At 42.5% G+C, this 16,284-nt stretch overlaps 1 pseudogene; it reads left to right on the plus strand.

The window, feature by feature from the left end:
* The first annotated feature begins 11,868 nt into the window (after positions 1-11,868).
* Positions 11,869-13,513, plus strand: LOC140593702 (UDP-glucuronosyltransferase 2A2-like; annotated as a pseudogene).
* Positions 13,514-16,284: the final 2,771 nt, after the last annotated feature.

The raw sequence follows: 16,284 nt of genomic DNA on the forward strand, positions 1-16,284 counted from the left end.
AAATACGTAATATGATTGAGCTCAAGTTTTAAAGCACTATGTTCTGAAAATAGGCAGGGAATAATCCCAATCTTTTGGTAGTTGTTGAGGCCTCATTTGTGATCCAGTATGTGATCTATTCTGGAGAATGTTCCATATGCATTTGAGAAAAATGTGTATTCTGTTGCTTTAAGATAGAAGGCTCTGAATATATCTGTGAAGTCCATCTGGTCCAGCATGTCATTCAGAGCCCTTGTTTACTTGTTAATATTCTGCTTAGATGATCTGTCCATTGCTGTGAGTGGATGCCCAATACTACTGCATTATTATCAATGTGTTTCGTTAATTTTTTATTAATTCGTTTATGCAATTGGCTACTTGTTGGGAGCCACGTGCCAGGAAGGGGTTAATGGATCGAGCAATGGCTCTCTGTTGACTCTTCCAACCGAGGCCCACCTGTCTCACCCTTGTTGTTGAAGGCTTGTGGCTCAAGGACGCATACTATTGCTATCTATTCAAGGGCGCATACTGTTGCTATCTACTGTGAAAAGACATGTCTGGAGAACTAAGCTTAAAATATCCTGCTTGTTAAACAACCCTGCTTTATAAAAGAGTGAATAATACAAATAAAGTTGGCATTGTGGCTGAATCCGGCCATATGTCCCTCCTGCTCCCACTCTGTTTATGTCTCTTTTCTTTTCCTCATTCCCTTACCCTCATCCCTGGATGGTTGTCACCCCCAGCGCACGCGACAGCTACTCCCATATTTGGGGCATAGTTGTTTACAATTGTTGGATCTTCTTATTGAATAGACCCTTCGATTATGATATAGTGTCCTTCTTCATTTCCTATTACAGTCTTTGGTTTGGTTTTTTATTTTGTATATTTTTTTATTGGAGTTCAATTTGCCAACATATACTATAACACCCAGTGCTCATCTCATCAAGTGTCACCCAAGTGCCGGTCACCCAGTCACCCCATCCCCCCACCCACCTCCCCTTCCACTACTCCTTGTTCAGTTCCCAGAGTTAGGAGTCTCTCATGTTCTGTCACCCTCTCTAATATTTCCCACTCATTTTCTCTCCCTTCCCCTTTAACCCTTTCACTATTTTTTATATTCCCTGAATGAATGAAACCATATAATAATGTTTGTCCTTCTCCAATTGACTTACCTCACTAAGCATAATACCCTCCAGTTCCATCCACGTCACAGCAAATGGTGGGTATTTATCCTTTCTAATGGCTGAATAATATTCAGTTGTATACATATACCACACCTTCTTTATCCATTCATCTGTCGATGCACATCAAGGCTCCTTCCACAGATTGGCTATTGTGGACATTTCTGCTATAACCATTGGGGTGCAGGTGTGCATCTGTATCTTTGGGGTAAATCCCCAGCAGTGCAATTGCTGGGTCATAGGGTGCTTTTATTTTTAACTCCTTAAGGACCTCCACACAGTTTTCCAGAGTGGCTGCACCAGTTCACATTCCCACCAACAGTGCAAGAGGGTTCCCCTTTCTCCACATCCTCTCCAACATTTGTTGTTTCCTGTCTTGTTAATTTTCCCCATTCTTACTGGTGTGAGGTGGTATCTCACTGTGGTTTTGATTTGTATTTCCCTGATGGCAGGTGATGTGGAGCATTTTCTCATGTGCTTGTTGGCCATGTCTATGTCTTCCTCTGTGAAATTTCTGTTCATGTCTTTTTCACATTTCATGATTGGGTTTCTTTGCTGTTGAGTTTAATAAGTTCTTTATAGATCTTGGATACTAGCCCTTTATCTGATACGTCATTTGCAAATATCTTCTCCCATTCTATAGGTTGCCTTTTAGTTTTGTTGACTGTGTCTGTTACTGTGCAGAAGCTTTTATCCTGATTAAGTCCCAATAGTTTGGGATTCCTGGGTGGTGCAGCGGTTTGGCGCCTGCCTTTGGCCCGGGGCGCGATCCTGGAGACCCAGGATCGAATCCCACGTTGGGCTCCCGGTGCATGGAGCCTGCTTCTCTCTCCGCCTATGTCTCTGTCTCTCTCTCTCCGTCTCTCTCTCTGTGACTATCATAAACAAATAAAAATTAAAAATTAAAAAAAGTCCCAATAGTTCATTTTTGCATTTGTTTCCCTTGCCTTCATAGATGTATCTTGCAAGAAGTTGCTGTGGCCAAGTTCAAAAAGGGTGTTGCCTGTTGTTCTCCTCTAGGATTTTGATGCAATCTTGTCTCACATTTAGATCTTTCATCCATTTTGAGTTTATCTTTGTGTATGGTATAAGAGAATTGTCTAGTTTCATTCTTCTGCACATGGCTGTCCAATTTTCCCAGCACCATTTATTGAAGAGACTGTCCTCTTTTCAGTAGATAGTCTTTCCTGCTTTGTCAAATATTAGTTGACCATAGAGCTGAGGACCCATTTCTGGATTCTCTATTCTGTTCCATTGATCTATGTGTCTGTTTTTGTGCCAGGACCAAACTGTCTGATGATCACAGCTTTGTAATGCAGCTTGAATTCCCTCATTATGATACCACTGGCTTTGGTTTTCTTCTTCAATATTCCCCTGGCTATTCAGGGTCTTTTCTGATTCCACACAAATCTTAGGATTATTTGTTCCAACTCTCTGAAGAAAGTCCATGGTATTTTGATAGGGCTTTTATTGAATGTGTAATTGCCTATAGCATTGACATTTTCACCATATAGATTTTCCAATCCATGAGCATGGAATATTTTTCCATCTCTTTGTGTCTTCCTCAATTTCTTTCAGAAGTGTTTTGGAGCTTTTAGGGTATCAATCCTTTACCTCTTTGGTTAGGTTTATTCCTAGGTATCTTGTGCTTTTGGGTGCAATCGTAAATGGGACTGACTGCTTAATTTCTCTTTCTTCAGTCTCATTGTTGGTGTATAGAAATGTCACTGATTTCTGGGCATGGATTTTTTTTATCCTGCCACATTACCGAATTGCTGTATGAGTTCTAGCAACCTTGGGGTGGAGTTTTTTGGGTTTTCTGCATACAGTATCATGTCATCTGCGAAGAGGGAGAGTTTGACTACTTCTTTGTCAATATGAATGCTTTTTATTTCTTTTTGTTGTCTGATTGCTGAGTCTAGGACTTCTAGTACTATGTTGAATAGCAGTGGTGAGAGTGGACATCTCTGTTGTGTTCCTGATCTTAGAAGAAAGGCTCTCAGTTTTTCCCCATTGGGAATGATATTTGCTGTGGGCTTTTCATAGATGGCTTTTCAGATACTAAGGAATGTTCCCTCTATCCCTACACTCTGAAGAGTTTTGATCAGGAATGGATGCTGTATTTTGTCATTGCTTTCTCTGCCTCTAGTGAGAGGATCATATGGTTCCTGTTTTTTCTCTTGTTGATATGATCTATCACGTTGATTGCTTTACGAGTGTTGAACCAGCCTTGCATCCTGTGGATAAATCCCACTTGACCATGGTGAATAATATTCTTAATGTACTGCTGGATCCTATTGGCTACTATCCTATTGAGAATTTTTGCACCCATGTTCTTCGGGGATATTGGTCTATAATTCTCCTTTTTGATGGGGTAAAAATTCCAATTTGCTTTTGGAATTAAGGTGATGCTGACTTCATAAAATGAGTTTGGAAGTATTCCATCGCTTTCCATCTTTCGGAACAGCTTTAGTAGGATAGGTATTTTTTCTTCTTTAAACATTTGATAGAATTCCCCTGGGAAGCCATCTGGTCCTGGGCTTTTGTGTCTTGGGAGGTTTCTGATGACTGCTTCAATTTCCTTCCTGGTTATTGTCCTGTTCAGGTTTTCTATGTCTTCCTGTCCAGTTTCGGTAGTTTGTGGTTTTCCAGAAATGTGACCATTTCTTCTAGATTGCCTATGTATTGGCATATAGCTGCTCATAATATGTTTTTAAAATCGTTTGTATTTCCTTGGCATTGGTGGTGATCTCTCCTTTTTCACTCATGATTTTATTAATTTGAGTCTTTTCTCTTTTTAAGAAGGCTGGCTAGGGGTTTATCTATCTTACTAATTCAAAGAACCAACTTCTGGTTTTGTTTATCTGTTCTACAGTTCTCCTGGTCTCTATTTTATTGAGTTCTTTTTGAATCTTTCTTAACTCTCTTCTTCTGATGATTTTAGGTTTTATTTGCTGTTTCTCCAGTTCCTTTAGGTGTGATGTTAGCTTGTGTATTTGAGTCTTTTTCCGATTTTTTGAGGGATGCTTGTATTGTAATATATTTTCCTCTCAGGACTGCTTTTACTGTATCCCAAAGATTTTGAATGGTTGCATCTTCATTTTCATTAGTTTCCATGAATATTTTTAATTCCTCTTTAATTTCCTGGTTGACCCATTCATCTTTTAGCAGAATGGTCTTTAACCTCCACGTGTTTGGGTTTCTTCCAAATTTCTTCTTGTGATTGAGTTCAAGTTTCAAAGCATTGTGGTCTAAAAATATGCATGGGACAATTCCAACCTTTTGGTATTGGTTAAGATCTGATTTGTGACGTGGTATGTGGTCTATTCTGGAGAAAGTTCCATGTGCATTTGAGAAGAATGTGTATTCAGTTGCTTTCGAGGGCAAACTTCTGTATATATCTGTGAAATCTATCTGGTCCAGTGTATCATTTAAAGCCCTTGTTTCTTTGGAGATGTTGTGCTTAAATATATGTCATTTGCATAAAGTGTTGTGTTGAAGTCTCCTACCATTTGTGTATTGTTATCTAAGTATGTCTTTACTTTGGTTATTAATTGATTGACATACTTGGCAGCTCCCACAGTAAGGGCATAAATATTCATGACTGTTAGATCTTGTTGGATAGACCCATTAAGTATGATATAGTGTCCCTCTTCATCTCTTACTACAGTCTTTGGAATAAACTTTCATTTATCTGATATGAGGATGGCTACCCCTGCTTTCTTTTGAGGACCATTTGAATGGTAAATGGTTCTCCAACCTTTCATTTTCAGGCCGTAGGTGTCCTTAAGTCTAAAATGAGTCTGTTGTAGACAGCAAATAGATGGGTCTTGCTTTTTTTATCCAGTCTGAAACCCTGTGTCTTTTGATGGGATCATTAAGCCCATTCACGTTCAGAGTTACTATTGAAAGAAATGAATTTAGTGTCATCATAATACCTATTCAGTCCCTGTTTTTATGGATTATTTCTTTGGGCTTCCTCTTTCTTTTACAGAGTCCCCATTAGTATTTCTTGCAGAGCCGGTTTGGTGGTCACATATTCTTTCAGTTTCTGCCTATCTTGGAAGCTCTTTATATCTCCATCTATTCTGAATGAGAGCCTTGCTGGATAATGTATTCTTGGCTGTAGGTTCTTTTCATTTAGGACCCTGAATATATCCTGCCAGCCCTTTCTGAGCTGCCAGGTCTTTGTGGAGAAGTCTGCTGTTAATCTAATATTTCTCCCCATGTAAGTTAGGGATCTCTTGTCTCTCTGCCTTAAGGATTTTCTCTTTATCTTTGGAATTTTCAAGTTTCACTATTAAATGTCGAGGTGTTGAATGGTTTTTATTGATATTGGGGGGGGGGGATCCTCTCTAGCTCCTGGATATGGATGCCTGTTTCCCTACCAAATTAGGGAAGTTCTCAGCTATGATTTGTTCAAATATGCTTTCTGGTCCTCTGTCCCTCTTGGCGCCCTCTGGAACCCCAGTCAAACATTCATTTTTCCTTCTGTGACTATCACTTATTTCCTTTAACGTTTCCTCATGGTCTTTTAATTGTTTCTCTCTTTTTTTCCTCAGCTTCCTTCTTTGTCATCAACTTGTCCTCTATGTCACTCACTCTTTCTTCTACCTCATTAACCCTCATCATTAGGACCTCTGGTTTGGATTGCATCTCATTTAATTGATTTTTAATGTCAGCCTGATCAGATCTAAATTCTGCAGTCATGAAGTCTCTTGAATCCTTTTTATTTTTTCCAGTGCCACTAGTAGTTTTATAATTGTGCTTCTGAATGGCTGTCTGACATCAAATTGTAATCCAAATTTTGTAACTCTGTGGCAGACCGTACTGTTTCTGATTGCTTCTTTTGTGGTGAGTTCTTCTTTCTAGTCATTTTGCTCTGTGCAGAGTGCTGTATGAGCAGGCTCGGTCAAGAATATCAACACAATCTAAGTAAATTTCACCCTAGATGATTCTGTCAAGGTCAGAGACCAGAAATTGAAAACAAAGATCAGAATGAAATAAAACAAAAGGACCACTAAAGTGAAAAACAAATGTTAAAACAAAGTAGTAAAAAATAAAAGACCAAGAATCCCAAAGAAGAAGGGGTGGGGGAAGGGAGAAGAAAAAGAAAGGGGGGGTTACTAGGAGATGGTGGAGTGAAGAAGTTGTAGTGGAGGGAGATCGTAGTCTACCTGAGGGGTTCTAGAGGGTAATACTCTTGTTTCTGAGTATATTAAGTTTGGGACTTAATAGCATAGAAGATACTCAGTCCCAAATTTATATAAACTGGAAATACTTATAGAAGGCCCTACCACTGACCACCAAGGCATAAATGAGATAAAAGAGGGGGGCAGAATGGGAATGAGGAATCTCACAGAATGAACCAGCATGGCATACCACTTGGTTCTGGGTATACGCTGGTCATGTTTTAGAAGTATTAACTTCCACCATTGTAGAACAAAATGAGGCAGAATAGAAAAAAATTGAAAGTTTGATATAAAAATGAGTTGTGGGGATCCCTGGGTGGCGCAGCGGTTTGGCGCCTGCCTTTGGCCCAGGGCGCGTTCCTGGAGACCCGGGATCGAATCCCACGTCAGGCTCCCGGTGCATGGAGCCTGCTTCTCCCTCTGCCTGTGTCTCTGCCTCTCTCTCTCTCTCTCTGTGACTATCATAAAAAAAAAAAAAAATTAAAAATGTGTTGTACCGGGAAAAGAAAAAAATATATATAAAGGAGGGGTACCTTTTGGTCCTATGTCCTCGACTTCCCCTGGAGCTTTCCAGCACTGCCCGGTCCAAAACATGGTCTTCCCCTGTCCTTCCAGCTGGTCTTCTGGGGCAGGGGTGCTGTGCTGGTTCTCAGGTGTGTGCACCTGGGGGAGCTGCCCCCCCCCGCCGCCAGGGGCCCAGTGGGAGCTGTTCACCCCGAGAGGCCCCTGTTCCCTGCTGGCCCCGCCCCCCCAGGCACAGGGTGACCCTGACACCACCACCTGCGGCGGCCAGGTCCCCAGCCCTGGAGTCAGCTCCCCAGGAACCACCGCAGTCTCCCGGTCCGCAGGGGCCTGGGTGCTCCCGGGGCGGGGGGCGCTGCCCTGCACAGCTGGGGGCCTCGGGGCGGGAGCGTCCTCGCTGTCCTGGGCCCTCCCCGCCTCCGCCTGTCCCGGGGGAGCAGGATCCCGGCCGTGTCCCCGGCGCCCTGGGGTCGGGGCCTGTGGCCACCCGAATCGTGCTCCCAGGGTGCGGCTCCCGGAGGCAGCAGGTGCAGCACCCCCCAGCCCCCCCCCGACCCCCGGCTTCTCCCTGAGCCTCCCCAGCCCCCGCCCGACCCCCGGCTTTTCCCCGAGGCCCCCCGAGCCCCCGCCCGACCCCCGGCTTCTCCCCGAGGCCCCCCGAGCCCCCGGCTTCTCCCCGAGCCTCCCCCAGCCCCCGCCCGACCCCCGGCTTTTCCCCGAGGCCCCCCGAGCCCCCGCCCGACCCCCGGCTTCTCCCCGAGGCCCCCCGAGCTCCCGGCTTCTCCCCGAGCCTCCCCCAGCCCCCGCCCGACCCCCGGCTTCTCCCCGAGGCCCCCCGACCCCCGGCTTCTCCCCGAGGCGCCCCCAGCCCCCGCCCGACCCCCGGCTTCTCCCCGAGGCCCCCCGAGCCCCCGGCTTCTCCCCGAGCCTCCCCCAGCCCCCGCCCGACCCCCGGCTTTTCCCCGAGGCCCCCCGAGCCCCCGCCCGACCCCCGGCTTCTCCCCGAGGCCCCCCGAGCCCCCGGCTTCTCCCCGAGCCTCCCCCAGCCCCCGCCCGACCCCCGGCTTTTCCCCGAGGCCCCCCGACCCCCGGCTTCTCCCCGAGGCGCCCCCAGCCCCCGCCCGACCCCCGGCTTCTCCCCGAGGCCCCCCGAGCTCCCGGCTTCTCCCCGAGGCCCCCCGAGCCCCCGCCCGACCCCCGGCTTCTCCCCGAGCCTCCCCCAGCCCCCGCCCGACCCCCGGCTTCTCCCCGAGGCGCCCCCAGCCCCCGCCCGACCCCCGGCTTCTCCCCGAGGCGCCCCCAGCCCCCGCCCGACCCCCGGCTTCTCCCCGAGGCCCCCCGAGCTCCCGGCTTCTCCCCGAGGCCCCCCGAGCCCCCGCCCGACCCCCGGCTTCTCCCCGAGGCGCCCCCAGCCCCCGCCCGACCCCCGGCTTCTCCCCGAGGCCCCTCCCGGCCCCCGCCCTCTCCAGCTCGCCACCGTGTGCAGCGCTCTCCCCGGGCCGCCTCCTCTGTGAGTGACCCGAGAGCCTGGAGGCCCCGCGGCCCCTCCCAGCCCTGCCCCAGGTCCCTGCGAGGCTTCTCCGGGAGGAATCGGGGGGATCGGTGAGGTTCCCGCTGCTCCGGGCGGGGCCCTCCTGTCCCGGGGGCTCTCCCGGGGCCTCAGCCCGGCTCCCCGCGGGGCCTCCCCCACTGGGTTCTTTTTTGTTTTTTTTCCACCTTCCAACCTTGTTAGAAGCGCAAACCCTCCTCTCTGTAGTGTTCCAGCTGTTCTCTCTGTAAATCTCAGGTCGGATTTGTAGGTGTCCAGGATGGTTTGAAAGTTATCCAGGTGAGCTGGTGGAGCCAGGTGAGGTGAGGACCCTGCTCCTCTACCATCTTGCCCTGCCCCACAGTCTTTGATTTAAAGTCTAATTTGTCTCCTATAAAGACTGCCATCCCAGCTTTTGCTTTTTATGCTCATTAGCATGACAAATTGTTCTCCACTCCGTGAATTTCAATCTATAGGTGTCTTTGGATTTCAAATGAGTTTCTTGTAGAGAGCATGTCAATGGATCTTAGTTTTTTTTTTTTTTTACCTGACTGATACCTATGTGTGTTTATTGGAGCATTTAGCCCTTTACATTCAGAATAACCATTGAAAGATATGAATTTAGTCCCACTGTATTTTCTGTAAAGTCACTGTTTCTATATATTGTCTCTGTTCCTTCCTGGTATATGTTGTTCTTTTGAGCTCTCTCTTTGCTTAAAGGATCCCTTTTAATATCTCTTGCAGGACTGGTTTAGTGGTCACAAATTCTTTTAGTTCTGTTTGTTCTGGAAGCTTTTTATCTCTTCTATTTTAAATGAGCTGGATATAGTGTTATTGGCTGCATATTTTTCTCATTTAGCACCCAGTAACTTCTGGTCTGCCAGGTATTTGTGGGTTGGTATGCTTCCAGTCTTATGTTTTTACCCTTGTAGCTTAAGGACTTCTTGTCCTGAGCTGCTTTAAGGATTTTCTCTTTGTCTCTGAAATTCACAAGCTTGTCTATTATATGTCGAGGTATTGACCTATTCTTATGGATTTTGACAGAGGTTCTCTATACCTCCTGGACTTGAATGCTTGTTTTCTTTCCCAGATTATGGATGTTTTCAGCTATAATTTGCCCAAATATGCCTCTGGCCCCCCCTTCTTCTTCCTCTGGGGCCCCAGTTATTCTAATATTGTTTCACTTTATGGTATCACTTATCTCTCAAATTCTTCCATTATCATCCAGTAATTGTTTATCTTATTCTCAGTTTCTTTATTCTTCATCATTTTGTCTTCTGTATCACTGATTCTGTCTTCTACCTCATTCATCCTAGCAATCAGAGCCTCCATTTTTTAGTGCATGTCATTAATAGCCTTTTTTTATTTCAAGCTGATTAGATTTTAGTTCTTTTATTTTTCCAGAAAGGGATTCTCTAGTGTATGTTTTTTTGAAGCTCAGCTAGTATCTTTATAATCATTATTCTGAATTCTAGTTCTGACATTTTACTTATATTCATATTGATTAAGTTCCTGGCAGTGAGTACTGCTTCTTATTCTCTTTTTTGATGTGAGTTCTGTCTTGTCATTCTGCTCAGAGAATAGATGAACAAGAGAACAAAATACAAAAATAGCACGAATGATCCAAGAAAAAGTACACCAAACAGATCAGAAGAGAGTAGAAACCAGAGGGAAAAAAAAAAAAAAAGGAAAGAATATAATCAAACAGGTGAACAGAACAGAGCAATACACTAGGTCCTGGATGTATTTGTCTCTTTGTTAGAAGAAACTAGATCCCAACATTGAAAAGAAAAACATATATATATATACAAAAATAAAATTGAATACAATGAAAGGAAGCCAAAAATGAAAAATATATATTAAATATAAATGTAAAAATGAAAATTAAAAAGATTTTTAAAAGATGATAAAGTAAGAAATTAGTTGAAAAAGAAAAAAAAATTAAATTGAAAGACTAAAGAATTATGAGGAAAAAAATGCAAATTCTATATATTTTCCCCTAATGCTAGAGTTTTGCTGTTCTGTGTGATCAGTAAACTTGATATTAGCCAGAAGTTCCTGTTGGTCTTCTGGGGGAGGGGCCTGTTACGCTGATTCTCAGGTGTCTTTGCCCTGGGAGGAGCTACACTGCCCTTGTCAGGGGCCTCAGCTCAGTGTAAGCAGCTCTGGAGCTGGGGCAGAGGTGAAAATGGCAGTGCTTTGATCTCTAGCCCAAGAGCTGAAAGTTCATGCTCCCTACCCCTCAGAGTGCCTTCACAGAAAGGAACTCTTGCCTCCTTGGTTTTCATCCACACTCTCTGTTCACCCAGCCTGTGACCAAGCATTTTTATATCAGGCAGACAAACCTACTTCAAGGCTCCAATCTTTGCAGACTCCTCTGGCACACACCTGCGCCACTCCTACTGGGGGATGGAAGGGGGTCTTGCCAAGGTCCTACTGCTTGCTGGACCTCTGCTCTGGGAGTGGTCTCCTGATCCTGACATGGTTCACAGTTTATGGCAACACCAAGCTGGGAGCCTGATCCTGGGCTCCCTGATGGCAACCAGATTCCCTACTCTGATGCCTGGGAATGCTGCCACACTCAGGCACTCTCAGTCTGCTTGTGACCCCAAGGACCCTGAGACCACACTGTCCCACCTAGGATTCTGTCTCCGCTTTGCTGCCTGAGTACCTTTCAGGTCGAGATATCCCTCACTGGAGCAGACTTCTAAAAGTTCTGATTTTGTGCTTCACTGCTGTATTAAAAATATCTTCCACATCTTTGGTTGTATATTAAGATTTGATCCATTGCAGTTGACCATAAAAAGCAGAAGGCTACATTCATTTAGTGTTTCTAATTAATTAGAGCTTCCTAAAATTAAAAGGCAATTGAAATGCTAATTATAAACAAGATACTTGATTGAACAGTGGAATATCAGCAAACCCACTACATCATTCTTATCTAAAATAAAAAGGAAAGGATGTCTGGGTGGCTCAAGATGTGATCCCAGAGTCCTGGGATCGAGTCCCACATAGGGGTCCCTGTGGGAAGCCTGCTTCTCCCTCTGCCTGTGTCTCTGCCTCTCTCTTTCTGTGTTTCTCATGAATAAATAAATAAAATCTTTAAAAAAAAAAAGAAAAAAGAAGTAAAAAGAGGTCAAAAGGAAAAGAGCGAGAAAAGATAACCAATCTGACAGATACGGCGAGCATAGCATAAGGTATAAACTTGTCAAATCATGATGTCATACATCTAAAACTAATGTAACATTGTGTGTCAACTATACTTCAATTTCAAAAATAAATAAATAAATTTAAGTGATAGCAGACAAAATGTATACTTAACAGAAGACAAGTGGAAGCTCTTTAAAAAACGTGTTTGTAAACAGTGCCCCTATGTCCTTCAGTGTTTACATCTTTATACTCTTCTCTCAACTGTCATGTAAATTAGGGTGGATGCATAACTTATAAATAACTCTACAACCTTAAAATGTCATTATCCTGTGGTTTTAATTGTGAAATATATGCATTGCCTTCACAGCTTTTATGGAGATACAAAGAAAAGAAACCGGCCACATTAGGAACAAATACCTGGCTCCATGATTGGATACCTTAGAAGTTGGGGGATGGACAAGATGAAAAATTGTTTAACAGTTAATAAATTCAACTAATATTGAACAATTGTTAAGTGCCTCTCATTTTTTAAAAGATTATATGTATTTATTTAAGAGACAGAAAGCACTAGTGGTGGCGGGGGCAGAGGGAGAGGGAGAAGCAGACCCCCTGCTGAGCAGGGAGCAACTGTGGGGCTAGAACCCAGGACCCTGAGATCATGATTTGAGCCAAAGGCAAATGCTTGAATGACTGAGTCACCCCGAAACCCAAATGTTTCTCATTTTACCACAATTTCAAATGATGAAATTAAATATTTGGTCATTAATTTTATGGATTCATACTTGCTATGATTCAGAAAAAAATTCGGGCACACAGAATGAATTCATGCTTCCTTTTCCTGGGATAACAATTTTCTGCAGTAGCAATGTACTAAGAGAAAGCACTGCCTCTTTCAGTAACTTATTCCATAGGTCCTCCCCTTTCATCTTTCTCTGAAATTCTGTTAACCTATTATAATGAAATATTCACCCACTTCTCATTCTACCCTCAAACTTAATCATCCAAAACCAAAGCTTTTCTCACTAATGGTGGAATAAATGAAATCTATGAAGCTATTTATCATAGGGTCCCTATTGTGGGACTTCCCATGTTTGCTGATCAGCACAATTACATCATTCATATGGACGTCAAAGGAGTAGCTGTGGAGGTGAACATGAATGAACGACAAATGCAGATCTTCTCAGTGCTTTGAAAACAGTCATTAATGATCCTTCATAAGCACTACTGCTTTCTGAAGGATTATTATTGGTTGTGTTATGCACCATATGAGAAAATGTTAGACATCATGCTTAAGAACCTTTTAACTGATCTTCTCCCACAATTATCTTGGGTCATTCACTAACTTGGAAATCTCCTAGAAGTGATAGTTCATACAGTATCAAACTTCCTTCTTGGAAAAAAATAAGCTTAAATTAATAACAAGGATATTCTGATTTTTTTCTGTCTATGTTTCTTTGTCTATGTTATGGTTAAATCCATAATCTGTTAAAAAATGTATCTCTTTTTCAATTTCCCCACTATACTTGTTAAAATTCTAGGCAAAGAGTGGAGTTCATATAACAACAATTTCTATGTACCTAAGATTATTAATTTTTAGAACACATACCACATAACTAATTTTAACAAAGTTTCATTCTTTTATTTGCCTTCCAGTTATAAAAAGAATGTTATGTGGTTATCAAGGAGTCAACATGATCAACCTGTGAAGCCCCTGAACTGAGCAGTCTTCTGGAATGATTTGTCAAGTGCCACAAAAGAGCCAAACACCTCCAGCCAGCCTCCATGACCTCACCTGGTTCCAGTACCATTCTTTGTATGTGATTTGGTTCCTTCTGGCTTGTGTAGCAACAGCTATATTCTTGGTCACAAAATGTTTTCTTTTCAAAAATTTAGTAAAACCGGAAAAGGAGGGATTAGATCCTTCCAAGTTTGGCAAAAGCCTGAGTGGACAAAACTGTTAGTTCGGGCCATAAGGAGCTTAATGAGACAACAGAACTCCCTTCTTGTTTTCGAATATCCCATTCCTGTACTTTAGCCTAAAGAAAAGCTTGGATTTCAGCATGACCGCTGACTAGCGAGCAAGTCTCATTCTTCCTTTGTCATTTCCCAAGTACCTTTTTCTTTTAATATTATATTTATTTATTTGAGAGAGAGGCATAAACAGAGAGGAGAAGCAGACTCCTTGCAGAATGAGGAGCCTGACTGAGGGCTCATTTTTAGGAACCTGAGACCGTGACTTGAGACAAAGTCAAATGTTTAACCAAATGAGTCACTGAGGTGCCCCACTCTCTTCTCAACTGTCTTTACACACTTCCTCTTTGCTCACTTTCTGACCCGGGGACATTAATAACTCCAAAAGTTCTACTCAGAGTATCAGTATTTTCATTTTATGACCTTTAGTGATATGCTGACTCACAATATGGTGATTGCTGGAGAGAAGGAATCCACTGTATGGAGTGATTTATTCTAATTACCAAAGAGAAGTTTAGTTGCTGCTACACAATGGAGGTAAATAGGACTACATCTGGAACCCAGGGGATTCTCTGGAATGTCTCTTTCACTTCCATGCCAAATTGTAAATGGGATAGGAGAGCTAACAGCAACCAAAAAAGGCAGGCTGACTAAAGACTCAGACCTTCCTGAACTAAACATTTGGGTCACTCCACTAGGTAAAGAACCCAGAGTAGTTTCTGGTTGAAGACAAGGGAAGTATGAGGTGGGTGCTAAAGAGGGAAGTCATAGGTATCAACTATGGCATCATGACCAATTTACAGAAATGAAGACTAGTAGCTTTGATAGTTTCTCTTTGCTTCTCACATGCATGCGTTATTCATATATACTAAGCATTATCTTCTCTCTCTCATTTTATGCCATATATAAGTTCTAAGACGTTAACTCACAATATATAAACTTTGGATGACAGAGTATTTGCTGGGACTGGGACTGAATATGGAGAGTAGAGTGATTTTTAAATTTTTATTTAGGGGAAATTATATCTACACAAAGTCAAATAGTTATATACATTTGAATGTAAATCTTAAGTGAACAGAAGCCAGGGCACAGAATAAGTACAACAGGACTGAAGTAAGAATATTATTTTGTGCTGAATAAGTCTAGTTCTTATGCAACCATTACCTCTAATGATTAATTATCTTAGTCACTCATCTTGGTTTCATGATCAGATGGCCCATCATGTGACAAGTTCTATGACTTGGGGCAAAATACTTTTTATTACCTATAATGTATGGATCACTTAGAGTTGTTTTTGGTTCTTTTTGGAAAAGTCTACATGCATCAATCTCTTGTTTCTCTGTCCCCTCCCTCTCGTTTTTTGTTTGTTTGTTTGTTTTAATCTAAAATGCTCCCTAAGCTTCTTTGTGACTCTGGGCTATTAGTTTTAGTCTTTAATCTCACAGAACCACCAACCCACTGACCCATTTCACTCATCATTCCGCTTTCTACTTTGTTTGCCATTGGATGCCCTGTTCTCCTTCACATTACCTTGCTTGCCTTTGCTATGGAATCTCTTCGAAGAGCTTATTTTCTATGACCTATGATACTTGATTAATTTTAGCAGACTTATATCAGGCTTCATCTTGGCCTATGCTTCAAGTCACTGGCACTGGTATCTTCATATAATTTATATACAGCCAGAGTCAATGTTTTTATTATAACTATTTTTATATCCTCTGTAATCTTAAGCTAACTTTGCATATCTTCTTAGCCTTTGAGAGTAATTGTTACATTTGTGCTAAGGATAGTTAAGTTCCATTCAAAAGGGATATTCTTCTGAGATTTCTAGAGTTTTTACAATCATGTCCCTCCAAAAGATGCTTTACATATATTGGTGAATGTCAATGGAGGAACATCTTTCTTAGCAAAGATAAATTTGGGTTAGCGAGTGATATATTCTAGCAATGGAAGGTGTGTGTTAAAGATGCCACCCTGCTCAAGAAAAACTAACCTTTTTGATCTTCTATAACGTAAGGTAGCTTGATGCTTGGTAAAGTCTTTTCATGTAATGTGTGGAATATTGAAGTCAGGGTTCCTCTCTTCCCTTTTATTTAATGTAATATGCAAGCCATTAGGTCCATAAGTCACACTGCTCTGTTTTAATCCCATCTCTATCACATTCTCTCCATGAGATCTAGGGTAAATTACCTGAACTTTCTGTACAGTTTCCACATTTGTAAAATGAAAAGAATAATAGTAACTGCTAGCTACTATAGTAGTAACTATAATATAGTAGCATAATATAGTAGTATTAGAGTAGTAATATACTAGTAACTATAATAGTAACTCCAATAGTAAACAAAAATTCTTGTGTGTGTTTCATGAATTAAAATTATAAAGGACTTAAAAGATTTCCTGGGAGAGAATAAATTCTCAAGAATTTTTAGGTTTACCTCCCAGATGATGTTTAATCCAGTAAGAAGGAAGGAATAATGCTAAATCCTCCCCAGGGACAACTCACTCATAGGTAGACAATGTCTCTTCCTCGTGGAGATAGCAGATGATTAGATCAGTCATAATAGTGATAGAATAACTGAAAAATTGAATCCAGAGGACAGATATCAGAGACCCTGATTCTGAAAGTTGAATCTACATGCTTATAGAAATGTTTCATAGGAAGGCAAGTAAACTTAAACTTTACACAAAGTAGTCATACTGCTTACACATAAAGTCTATTTTTTTTATTAGAAACAGGTTTAGGTTTCTAAAAATACATTTT

Source organism: Vulpes vulpes, chromosome 2 (genome assembly GCF_048418805.1).
Source record: "Vulpes vulpes isolate BD-2025 chromosome 2, VulVul3, whole genome shotgun sequence".
NCBI lineage: Eukaryota > Metazoa > Chordata > Mammalia > Carnivora > Canidae > Vulpes > Vulpes vulpes.